This window comes from Lampris incognitus, chromosome 9 (assembly GCF_029633865.1).
Source record: "Lampris incognitus isolate fLamInc1 chromosome 9, fLamInc1.hap2, whole genome shotgun sequence".
Classification (NCBI taxonomy): Eukaryota; Metazoa; Chordata; class Actinopteri; order Lampriformes; family Lampridae; genus Lampris; species Lampris incognitus.
In genome coordinates this window covers 39,221,067-39,233,640 of record NC_079219.1, presented here as the reverse complement: position 1 = coordinate 39,233,640, position 12,574 = coordinate 39,221,067, and the positions used below count along the sequence as shown (strand labels likewise).

Below are 12,574 nucleotides of genomic sequence, written 5' to 3'. Positions count from 1 at the left end.
AGAATTTAAACTCATACACCTTCATCACCTCTACTCCTTGCATCCTCACCATTCCACTGTCCTCCCTCTCATTCATGCATATGTATTCCGTCTTGCTCCTACTGACCTTCATTCCTCTTCTCTCCAGGGCATACCTCCACCTCTCCAGGCTCTCCTCAACCTGCATCCTACTCTCGCTACAGATCACAATGTCATCCACAAACATCATAGTCCACGGAGACTCCTGCTTGATCTCGTCCATCTAACAATCTAACAAATTAATCTAACAAACGTAACAAGGCCTATAAAACGGGAAATGTAAAAAAAAAAAAAAAAAACTAAAAATAACCAGTCCCAAACAACGACCAGATCTTAAAAACTACTAAAACGACTATGGGCAGTCACAACGGTTTTTAAACTCTATATTCTGACAAGATAATTAACCAATTGAGATATGCCTGTTAAGATTGATAAGATGAAAGATAATATTTTCACTTTTTTAATTCTGCTATTGAAGTTCGACCATGTTTCTCTGAAGTTTAAATTTTTAAAATGTTAATTATGGTGTCGGTCGTTTCCTAACAGACATAATATAGAGTTTAAAAACCAGTGGTCATTTTGATCGCCCATCGTCTTGTTATTAGGTAGAAGTTATCGTAACCTTTTTTTTTCTTTTTTTTTTGTGTGATTGATCTAAAACTAATTTCAATGCAAATATATGCAATTTAAGGAGCATTCAAGGAGCAGCAGGTCTGTATCTTCTTTTTTCCCCACAAAGTTATTAAACTTCGAAAATCCAAAATGGTCATAATGACCATCTTGGTCGTTCTCGTGTTAATAAGAATAGCAATACAATTAGAGTAGATAAAGCATTTGAATCAATTTATTTGCTCACTTAAATTTGCAAGAAATTATAATGCTAATTACTTCTATTTACATTCCTATGTGACAACAATCAACAAATAAATTGGCTCATCAGTAAACATTTAGTCATTCAAATCATAAAAACGTCATGGCAACAAAAACAGTACTGTGAAATGCCTGAGTAGAAAATTATAGGATACTTTTGTCAAACTAAGGCATCCTAAAATGTTGGTTTTTGGGACTTTAAATTCTAAAACGGCAGTGGGCTATGCGATGAGAGAAACACAGAATTTAATATGGGGAAATTAGTTTACTTATGCTTTGCCTATTCTGCATCATTTTGTGAATGGATTTTGTAATAACAGTCCCCTGCTACAACCGCAAGACCGACTAACTTTGTAGGTAGTAATTTACAACTGAATAATCCACAGAGTAATCCTAGCGAACTATCCTCTGAAAGGTAATACAATCCATCTGAGTGGAAAACAAAATTAGCTTTTAATTCATCTTCTACTTTCATGGCGTACAATAATATATTAAAGCAAAGTTAATAGTCCAAATTCAGCATTACACGAGTCTCAGGAAGATAAAAGGTACCAGCAGTAACTCATCCCTTTCCATTTGTTATGTTGCATTTAAGTTTGCTGGCAGCATATGGTGCTGCACAAGACCTACTATACTTGAACCTCAATGTGAAAAAATATGAACAATGTGAACCTTTATCTCATTAAAATGTTATCAGGCATCATTTAGAAATGTGCAGACAAAAACTTCAGCGACTGCGTTGGTAGTGACAAAAATACCGATTGCTGAAGCTTCTTGCTGGGCTTCTACACACTCCAATGGGTCAATTGTTTAAGCCTCAGAAGCCATGATATACGTCTGCTTTTCAGAAACAGGAAGCTCAGGGAACAGTCACACTTTTGTTCATTTATGTAATGTTTACTCAGAATGTGTTGAATAGGAACAAATTCCAATTTGATTTGGATCCTCTTTATGCAGTCTAAACAGCACATGTCAATCATCTGTAAACTCCACATTAGCACCAGCCAAAGCACATCAGAAACAGACAGTGCATAGTTTGAAACTATTTTTCAATAGAACAAAATCGAGTTATTCATGTCTGATTGTACTGAGCGATTCCAGCTTTGGAAAAGGAGATTTATTATGGTTTTTAAAACTTAAACAATTGCCCACTTAGACTGTACCAAAGCCCAGTGAGAAGTTTCAGTAAAATTGGAGGTTTCTAAATATTGAAGCAATGATTGCATTTTTGTCTGCATGATTCTAATTTCATTTCTGAATTTTAAGCTATTATTGATAGGACTGTAGAGAAAGGCAAGAAACAGGGGAAAGATAGCAGGGGGGGTGACATGCAGTAAAGGCCCCGAGCTGGACTGAAACAGAAGACGCTGCGATAAGGCCTGAACCACGTGGTATATGCTCTTCTCTCTGTTGAGCTACCAGAGTACCATGGCTGTACAATTCTAAAGGATACCCAGCAACCAATTAACCCACTCTTCTGAGCCTTCCCGGTTGCTGCTCCACCTCCTCTGCCAATCCGTGGAGGGCTGCAGACCACCACATCTCCTCCGATACATGTGGAGTCACCAGCTGCTTCTTTTCACCTGATAGTGAGGAGTTTCACCAGGGGGATACAGCACATGGGAGGCTCACGCTATTCCCCCCAGTTCCCCCTCCCCCTGAACAGGCACCTCGACCAACCAGAGGAGGTGCTAGTGCAGCAATCAGGACACATACCCACATCCGGCTTTCCACCTGCACTCACCCAATTGTGTCTGTAGGGACGCCCGACCAAGCCGGAGGTAACACGGGGATTCGAACCAGCGATCCCCGTGTTGGTAGGCAACGGAATAGACCACTAGGCTACCCAGATGCCCCCCCCCCCAACATTTTATTGAGATAATGGTAATGGGATTGGAATCCCGTGGGTTGTGCAGGACCCACCACAAATGCTGCTGGCATGGGAAATTTGTACAGTTAATGCTGCAGAGCAGGTAGCCAGCATCATGATCGCTAGATGAGTGTGGAATACAATCTAAACTATGAAAATGAAGCATCATGATTTGGCTTAACTCTACATGGAAATGCATCATTCTCCAGTAAACACAATGCATCCCTATCTGATCAACATACAGGTTAGTCGTATTATCCTATCTTATTACATCCTCATATCCCTTTTATTTGTTTTTATTTATTTATGTATTTTTTGCAGAATGAGAGCAGACACACTTTCAACGGAAAATGGTTTAGCAGGAGTGAGTGATTAGAATATCTGCAGGAGCCTGTGGGAGTGGCATTAACATGCAGTTGCTGTCAGGAACAGGAATAGTCCTACACAGACCTCGGTCTGGGTTTCAAAAATATGAATGTATCCCTTAACTACTTCTCTAAGCAACCATTTCAAATTTACCTAGATCGAGGGTTGTCTAATATACAGGGTTCATACACTCTTTCACCAATGATTTTCAATGACTTTTCCATGACTTCTCTACAACCTTTAACTGAGTTTCCATGAACAAACAAAAAAATGACTTTATTGTTCACCGAAAATTATTTATTGTAGCACCAAGTAAAATTAGGTCTGCATTTCAAACGTGGTGCCTCTCTAACACAAATATTTGCAGTGTATTTCCTTGTATTCACTTTTTACAAAAGAAATACATAACACTTATATCTAAAATGAAATAAAACAATTTTCCCAAAAACTAGAGATGGAATATTTGTCACTCATTAGTGTGAAATAAATTGTAAACAGTTTCACAGTATAAACATAAGTAATAAAACCCACACTAAATAAATAAACATAAAATAACTGGGATCAAGACAACTAACTTGAATGATGTCTCACTTTGATACATGTAAAGTCTGGAACTCAATGTGGAACAAGCCTTTGCAGTGTGGGTGTCCTTGTATTAACACTCATGGCAACGGTCACATGGCAGCTTAGTGCTTCATCTCAGCAAGCTTCTCATCAATTTGCTTTTTAAGGTCTTGAAGAAATGCCTTCTTATCTTTGACAGTGTCGCGCAAACTGTTAAGATTTTGTGATGAAAGTCGGATTACCATTGGATTCAGCTTTGTCAGCATACTCACCAGCTGGCTTCTCCAGTGCACCAATGTCATTTGTAATCTGGCCATCTTCTTTTTAAGTTCATCCAGCTCATCTGCAAGAGCCTTTCTTTTTTGCACACTCTTTTCCTTGTCACTGGCCCTCTTCTGGTCATCCAAGTAGCTGTGGTACCTTTGTCTAAATCCAGAAACTGAGATCAAAAGCTCCTTCGTGAATTGCACATTAGTTACACCGCCAACAGATCTGCTACGGCCAACGATGAGCCTCTGAGCAACCAGAGAGGCTTCCTTCTGATTCTCAATAATCAGCTCCTTGTTGATTGAGAACCCTCTCTCAACACTGGACTGTCCATGAGAGAGAACTAGCAGCATCTTCACATCATGCCATACCTTGGAGAAAGCTTTGTTGTCTCATGTAGTTGAGTGTCCACTCTGCCTTGGGGTCAAACTCTCTGAAGCTGGCTTGAAGGGCTGCAAAATCGCAAAAGTATCCAAATTCTCAAAGGATGTCATCACACGCCGACTCCTCCACATGGTTAGCTCCAACAAGGTGGTGTAGCATCCTTTTCATTTGAGCCAGGCACACTTCTTTGGATTCAGCCACGCATCTTGGATCAAGGCATTACATACTTCTCTCTAGCTGGTGGTTCACAGGAGCCTTATTCTGTAGCTTCTCCAGTATTGTGATTAAGAATGTATTGCATTTCATCTTAATTTCCAGTGCCTGCCTCTCTTGATACCTTGTGGTGGATTTCAGTTAGTGAAGACAGGTTTCAGCTGAGAATCCCAGGTTGATTTTAGTGGCATCCTCATGTAGGTTGCTGTCCTGGTGAGGGACATGCAGGAGCTTCAGGATTGAGGTGGCTTCTTTCAGAGGTTTCTCTTTGCAAAATCGCCCCATGACCCCTGTGAATGACATGAAATTGAAAATAGTGTGAAAAAAATTATTTAACTCACTAGACTGAAACAATTAATAGAATAGATTAATCGACAAACAGAAAATGTATTTAAATTTTTGTTTAATAGCTTTCAAGTGTTTTTTGAATAAAAATAACGTAAAAAATGTTAGGTTTCTGACTGCTGGATAAAATCAAGTAATTTCAAGATGACTATTTGGGTTCAGATAACATGATGAATATTTACCATAATTTTGTAGTTTATATTTTATTTTTCTGGCATTTTATGTTATACTATTATATATAGTCTGCAACAATACAATGACAATAAAGAAAAAACAGCATCTGGTTAATTCAGAAAATCAACAGATTTGTTTTTTTTCCAAGTGAATGCAATATGCTTCATACAGGTGAGACTAAAAGGCCTACAGCTACATATCTTCAGATTAACAGAGGGAGAGACAGAAACATAGTATACACATATAATATGAGAGTCCTTACCTTTCATCAGCTGAAACATATCTTCACTGAGGAAGGGAAACATCGGCTTATCTGTTTGACAGAGGGTGAGGAAGGGGGCAATCTCTCTTGCGATGCCGTTGAAGATCATCACTTTTGGGATGAACAGAGGATCCTTGGAACTGTTCTTAACGGCCTCAAAAGACTTAACCTTAGGATCCGGAAGATCACCCTTCCATACCATCTCCATGTAGGTTGTCACGTGAGGCCAAAGCTTCGAAGCTCGGTCAGACACACCAACATTTTCAAGCCAACAGTGTCTGCAGAACTTGAGCATCACGGTGTTGCATCCAGTGGCGGTGACAAAGTCCTCATGACGAGTGGGACAATCACAGAAAAGCCAGTATAGGTTCAAGAGTGTATGCTCAATGTCCCAGCCAGTAGCTTTGCATCCCTCTCTGAAAGTGTTGTGCACGATATGCAAACTGCAAGAGCCAATGTTGAGAAGCGATTTGTCCACCTACTTCTGCATCTCTTTCTGTATTAGTTCAGATGCTTTCCAGTTCACGTTTGGCCCATCCATAGACAGCTAGATGAGGTTATGAACTCATGTCTCAGACAACACTTTGCTTATCTTTTCGATGACATCAAATGCAGTGGAATGTCCCAAAAATTCTGAGCCAATGTATTTAGTCTTAACCTGTGCTCCTTCCCACAGCCCCACATGTAAATCAATTTGTTTAGACTGCAACTGGTGGTTTAGGTTCTCGTCAAATAGAACTATACATATGCCATTTGTTGGGACACTTCTACCAGTAAGAGCCTCTTAAAATATGGAGCGAGCCCAAATGTGCAGACATATGCACACTTTCTCTCACCGCAGGCAAATCTTCCTGCAATCTGGCTGTCCGGGAACTTGGCTGCGAAAAGACGGCTCGTGTCCTCGGATGACTTGAATGAGTAGTGCAAATTTATGATTTTTAATGCCTACATAATCTCCACTTTGAGGACTTCTTTTTTTGTTGAAACGTCCAAAGTTGTCAGTTTGTTTCTTCATTGTTGAAGCTGCAGTAGCATCGCTGGATGTATTTGATACACCAGTGTTCATAAACTCACCGATGGGAATTGTGGTGCTAGCAGTAGCGGCAGCTGTCTCATGCTTTTTGCCCTTCATGTGGCTAACAAGTGCAGCCCTCCCCCATATTCGAAACATCAAATGTTTTACAGCACACCTTACACTTAGCATGCTTTGGGTCAATATCGTCTGTCAGCCACAATTGGTACTTATCCTTATAAAGCCATGAATTATTGAAGCTGCACTTCCCTGGCATGTTGGCACAGCAGGTTTGCCACCTGCTACCTTAGTGCACCGGAGGGCTAGTGGGCGAGCCTGTAATCACAGACTGAAATAACTTCTCACAAGCCACCGAAATACCATGACAGTTATGTGGGAATTTAGTTTTATTTTTTATGCCTGGATTAATTAGTAATTACATTTGATGCAAATTTAGCTACATTTCCATGACTTTTCCAAGGCCTGGAAATAGCATTTTAGATTTCCATGACTTCTCCATGTTTTCCATGACTGTACGAACCCTGTAATATAATAACAATGTGGTGCATAGCTTTATCCAGGCCTGAGGGAAATTTCGATATCAATTCACCCAATCACATGTAAACTGCAAAAGAGAGGGAAGATTAAGATGGCTTGGACATGTGTGGAGGAGAGATGCTGGGTATATTGGGAGAAGGATGCTGAATATGGAGCTGCCACGGAAGAGGAAAAGAGGAAGGCCAAAGAGGAGGTTTATGGATGAGGTTTATGGATGTGGTGAGGGAGGACATGCAGGTGGCTGGTGTGACAGAGGAAGATGCAGAAGACAGGAAGAAATGGAAACGGATGATCCGCTGTGACGACCCCTGACGGGAGCAGCCAAAAGTAGCAGTGGTAGTAGTAATAGTAGTAGTAGTAGACATGTAAACTGGAAAACTCTAAATTACAGAAATTGCTCGTTTTTTTTGTGTTTTTTTTTAATATACGTAGTATATGCTGCAAACAAGAGGTCCAAGTAAATGTGTACTTTTTGACATGAAATGAGTAGGGCATTTGTGTTCTGCCTCGGCCCTATGTGCTTCCTGAATGCTGTTTGAAATGCAAACAGAAAAGTCTCCTCTCAACATTTATACCACGAACAAACCAAAAATGACAAATAATATGTCACTGACTGTTTTTACTTCATCTTTGATGAAGAGGCTAATATTTCCTCACAACTGCCACTGGATATTCTAAGTACATTAAAAACTTAACTCGTGAATGAGAGGGAGACTAGTGGAATAGTGAGAATGCAAGGAGTAGATGTGATGAAGGCATATGAGCTTAAATACTTGGGGCCAACTGTTTAAAGTAACGGGGAGTGCAGAAGAGAGGTGAAGAACAGAGTGCAGGCAGGGTGGAGTGGGTGGAAAAGAGTGTCAGGAGTGATTTGTGACAGCAGAGTACCAGCAATAGGGAAAGAGAAGGTTTACAAGATGGTAGTGAGACCAGCTATGTTATATGGTTTTGAGACATTGGCACTGACAAAAAGACAAGAGGCAGAGCTGGAGGTAGCAGGGCTGAAGATGTTAAGATTTTCATTGGGAGTGACAAAGAAGGACAGGATTAGGAATGAGCATATTAGAGGGACAGCTCAGGCTGGACGATTTGGAGGCAAAGCAAGAGAGGCAAGATTGAGATGGTTTGGGGCGTCCGGGTGGCGGTCTATTCCATTGCCTACCAACACGGGGATCAGTGAGTCAAATCCCTGTGTTACCTCTAGCTTGGCTGGGCGTCCCTAAAGACACAACTGTCCGTGTCTGCGTTAGGGAAGCCAGATGTAGGTATGTGTCCTGGTCATGTGTTCTAGTCGCTGCACTAGTGCCTCCTCTGGTCAGTTGGGGTGCCTGTTCTGGGGGGGGGGGGCTGGGGGGAATAGCGTGATCCTCCCATGTGCTACATCCCCCTGGCAAAACTCCTCACTCTCAGGTGAAAAGAAGCGGCTGGCAACTCCACATGTATCAGAAGAGGCATGTGGTAGTCTGCAGCCCTCCCCGGATCGGCAGAGGGGGTGGAGCAGTGACCGGGATGGCTCAGAAGAGTGGGGTAATTGGCTGGATACAATTGAGGAGAAAAAAAAGGGGGGGGCGATGATTGAGATGATTTGGACATGCGTGGGTATAGATATGCTGGGTATATTGGCAGAAGGATGCTGAATGTAACTACCAGGGAAGAGGAAAAGAGGAAGGCCAAAGAGGAGGCTTATGGATGTGGTGAGGGAGGAGATACAGGTGGCTGGCATGATAGAGGAAGATGCAGAGGACAGGAAGAGATGGAAACAGATGGTCCGCTGTGGTGGCATGCTTTCTGTAAAGTTAGCTACCTTCTAAGCACCAAACTACTTTCAAACTAAATGTGACCATATTCAAAGAATGCCATTTGAGGCTTTCAAGTGTATTCAGCTATAATTAAATATGCCGAATAAATTTATTCAGCATTTTTGCTTGACATTAAGTTTTTTTTCTTCCAGTTTTGACTTTCTTTCTGAAGCAAACAGAAGTTTACTAAAATGCTGCCTCGTTTAGTAGCTTACAGCTAACCTACCGTCAAATTGGCATTAACTTGGTATCATGCATATAGAATATCAATACTCATTTGGCATCGTATAAATATAACCTTTTTATTTCAGGCAACTGTTATGTCTATTAGCTTTATTGTGATGACTTCTAATCAATAAGTAATGTGGGTAATACATAATGATTGCCAGTGTTCTATGTACATAAGTGATAAAAGAGTATGTTTTAACTAAACTGGTGCTATTAACTAAACGTTAAACTGTTCCTTGCCTACCTTATTCATCCAATACAGACGCTACTCGTATTAATGCATTATTCGAACAAAGGGCCCTGGATACCTCCATGAAATTGACCACAGAGCAGAACAGGGTGCATTTTGGAAGTGAAGGTAAAGTTGGCTTTAATAATGTAGCCGTTCTTTTTTCTTCTGTTAAGGTGGTTTAAAACCTGGTAATCATCTTACATATAACTGGATCCTTTTTGGATGGAAAGCTGTCACTCCCAGCTCAACTTATGATGCCATCCTTGGTCCCTCTATTTCTAAGTGAGGCATGGCTTTACTGGGTGTTTCAGATAGACGACGGTTTTACCCAGCGTCGTTTAAGCATTTATCAAGAGTGGGACGCTACAAATAGCGAGTGTCTTTTGCCAACAATGATATGATTTAAACTTTCAACAAACATTACGAGTTCACCATACACCTTGTGTTTTGCTAGCGATGTCTTTAGTTACTGAGGTAACAGCAGGAAGTTACAGCAACGAAAATGGTTCACGTTTTATGCTTCGTTTATATTTTGGTTTTTTTTTTTTACATTAAAACATTAAAGATGGAAATCACTATCAAGAAGAAAAAACAATGAAGTTTCACCGCTTCGATGACCTAAATGACATGCTGTGCACTAGCTAATGAGCTAGCCAGTTAAGAATAACTTATCACCGCAGTTAGGAAACAGCGTTACGTGGTGTCTGATGCTAGCTACGGTTAGCAAGTTACACTGGCTGCCACATCTTTCAATTCCATTTTTTGAAAATTGTTAAGAATTGACTACAGAACGTAACACACAAAAGTGAACCTTGTTCTTCGCGATATATCAAGGAAATTATTAACTGATGGTAATGACTCACATTTCAAGACTTTATGAGGTTCACCGAAGAATGTCTGAAAAGTATGTGCGGTAAGGTACCGGCGAATTGTCAACAGAAGCAGCATGGGAGCTAGGCATTCTAGGTATTGTAGTTTTATTAAGAACAATTTCATTGAAACTACATGAAGCAGGACTACAACATCCATAGACCTTGAGGATTACGTCAGAAAAACAGTTCGTGTGACTACATAAACGCCGAGTAAAAGAAATGCAAATAGCTGTCGTGTGACTCGTGTCTTGAATTTAAGGTGGTGTTTCGTCAACCAGCAGTCTGTTTCACATGATTATTAAATGTGAATGAAACGTGAAAATAATTTGATTAACTATTGCTAAATTGGAATATCTTGTTAGCAGGAATACTGGCTCAGCAATCACACCAGCGTTATCTTGCGTGTTAGTTTCGCTTTCATTTCAAGCTTTATTATTATCTCCGCCTTTTTTACACGCCATTTAGGGAAAATGTGTTCATTGGCTACACAGTAAAGGATGCATATGTCGATATGTTTGGACTGCTATGAGGATTGTTGCTTGTGAATGAATATGTATTGATTTGCATACTTAGTGGGTGATCGCAGAATTGAAAATCTCCATAATTATTGTCTATGGGACGTATTTTTGTATTTTGTCCCCATTTTTCTTGAGCCACATTTTTTTTGTGCTACACAAAAGTATTTCTATCTTACACTGCATTGAATACTTTGAGAGCGCTATAACTTCAAAGAAATTCTTTATACTTTGGGAGCTATCGATAACTATTTGTCTCAATTTCACACATCAACAGACCTCTGTATATTTATCACTCAGTTTGAACTTTGTTCACCCCCAAACTCCCGGACTCATCTGACTGAATGCAGTAGTGATGTGAGGGTCAGGGTTTTTTTTTTTTTAATACCAGCACCCATCCGACCAGAGGCTTTTCCAGGATTTGAGGACATTCGGGGCTTAGCCCGGAATTCTGTAGAGGGGTCCGGGGAGCTCCTCCCCCAGAATTTTTTTTTTAAATAAACAAGCTCTATTTTGATGTTTTTTATGCACTCTGGCCCCTTATTTATATGCAAAGTACATGTTGTTTACTTTCCAGATTAATTATGAATTATGATGTTAAAAATATAGTTGATAGTAATTAGTATGAATGAGTCATGGCCGTTTTAGTTCGTTTTATGGAAATGTGATCTATTTACGAAAAAAAAAACCCAGTGCTAAAGGACAATAAAAGTATGCGGTGGGATCAGACGAGTATGCCCCGCTAGCTAAACGGCGGCACAGTGGTTAGCGCTGTCGCCTCACAGCAAGTAGGTCCTAGATTCGATCCCCAGGGTTGTCCAACCTTGGGGGGGGGGGGGTCGTCCCAGGTCCTTTCTGTGTGGAATTTGCATGTTCTCCCCGTGTCTGCGGGGTTTTCTCCGGGTGCTCCGGTTTCCCCCATCAAAAAGACATGCATGTTAGGGTTAATACTCCTGTCTGTGCCCATGACCAAGACATGGCAAGACGAGCTGGAGTTGGTCCCCGAGCGCTGCACGGCAGCTGTTGCAAGTGTAGGTGCATATAAATAACAGACAGAGTCGGGCTGTGTCGCTTAGTAACATGTATTCACCGGCTGTGCCCATAACGCAACTGAGGCATGTTACACAGGGCAAGTATACATCAATCAGTGACCCCAGGGGGAGCTGTTGGCTGCATAACATTACCCTACAACATCTCCCTTCCTTTCGTAGAATACAATACCAAATAATATAATGGATAGTATTAGCCATTAGAACATTAGTGCTCATATCCCAATATTAAATAGTGCAATGGAAATAGTGCATCAAGAAGGAACAGCAAGTCAATATCAACCAAAACCTCTGCAGAACAATAACGACAAAATGGTAGCATCAGAACATCCACAAGACCACTGAATAAGTACATTAGAAGTGAACATCACAGTTTTTGTTTCGTTTTTTTTTTTTAATGTCCACAGTCCAGTGTGTGTGTGTGTGTGTGTGTGTGTGTATGTGTGTGTGTGTGTGTGTGCGTGTGAGCGTGTGTGTGTCAATCTCAGTACAGTGTATGACCTAGAGGTCAAGTCTTTCTGGAGGCTTAATCTGCCTCCTGCTCCGGGAGAAGGCCCGGCCCTGTAACTCACGGCATGGTGTGGTCACAGCCTGTGGGGGAGATGGCGGCGACCTCGGGGCTGACGACCTTGGAGACATTACAGGGCTGCTGACGACTTCCTCCATGCTGCCCCCGCTCACATGGCCCCCTTCAGCTGCACACGCGCCCACAGGCTGCTCCGGTGGCCTTTCTGTGTGGGCTGACGGCTGTGGAGGGGCAACCTCCGCTGGTCGGAGATCAACCCTGTTGCGACGGTACATGGTTCCCTCCACGTTGACGAGATAGGACCGCGGTCCCACCTGCTGCAGGCATACTCCTCTCCTCCATCGGCCTGCCCTGTCACCCGGGATTGGTTTCATCCTGACAGGCTGGCCGACGTTTAGCTCTGGCAGATCCTTCGCAGTTCTGTCATATGTCAACTTCGCTGCCTGATGC

At 41.5% G+C, this 12,574-nt stretch overlaps 1 protein-coding gene across 1 annotated transcript in view; it reads right to left on the bottom strand.

Moving 5' to 3' along the window:
• Positions 1 to 10,089, bottom strand: part of ascc3 (activating signal cointegrator 1 complex subunit 3) — a 252,364-nt gene extending 242,275 nt beyond the window's left edge. The window contains exon 1 of the mRNA XM_056285681.1: positions 10,026 to 10,089. The gene's annotated coding sequence lies outside the window, so the exon portion shown is untranslated. The remainder of the gene's footprint in view (positions 1 to 10,025) is intronic.
• Between the last annotated feature and the right edge of the window lie 2,485 nt (positions 10,090 to 12,574).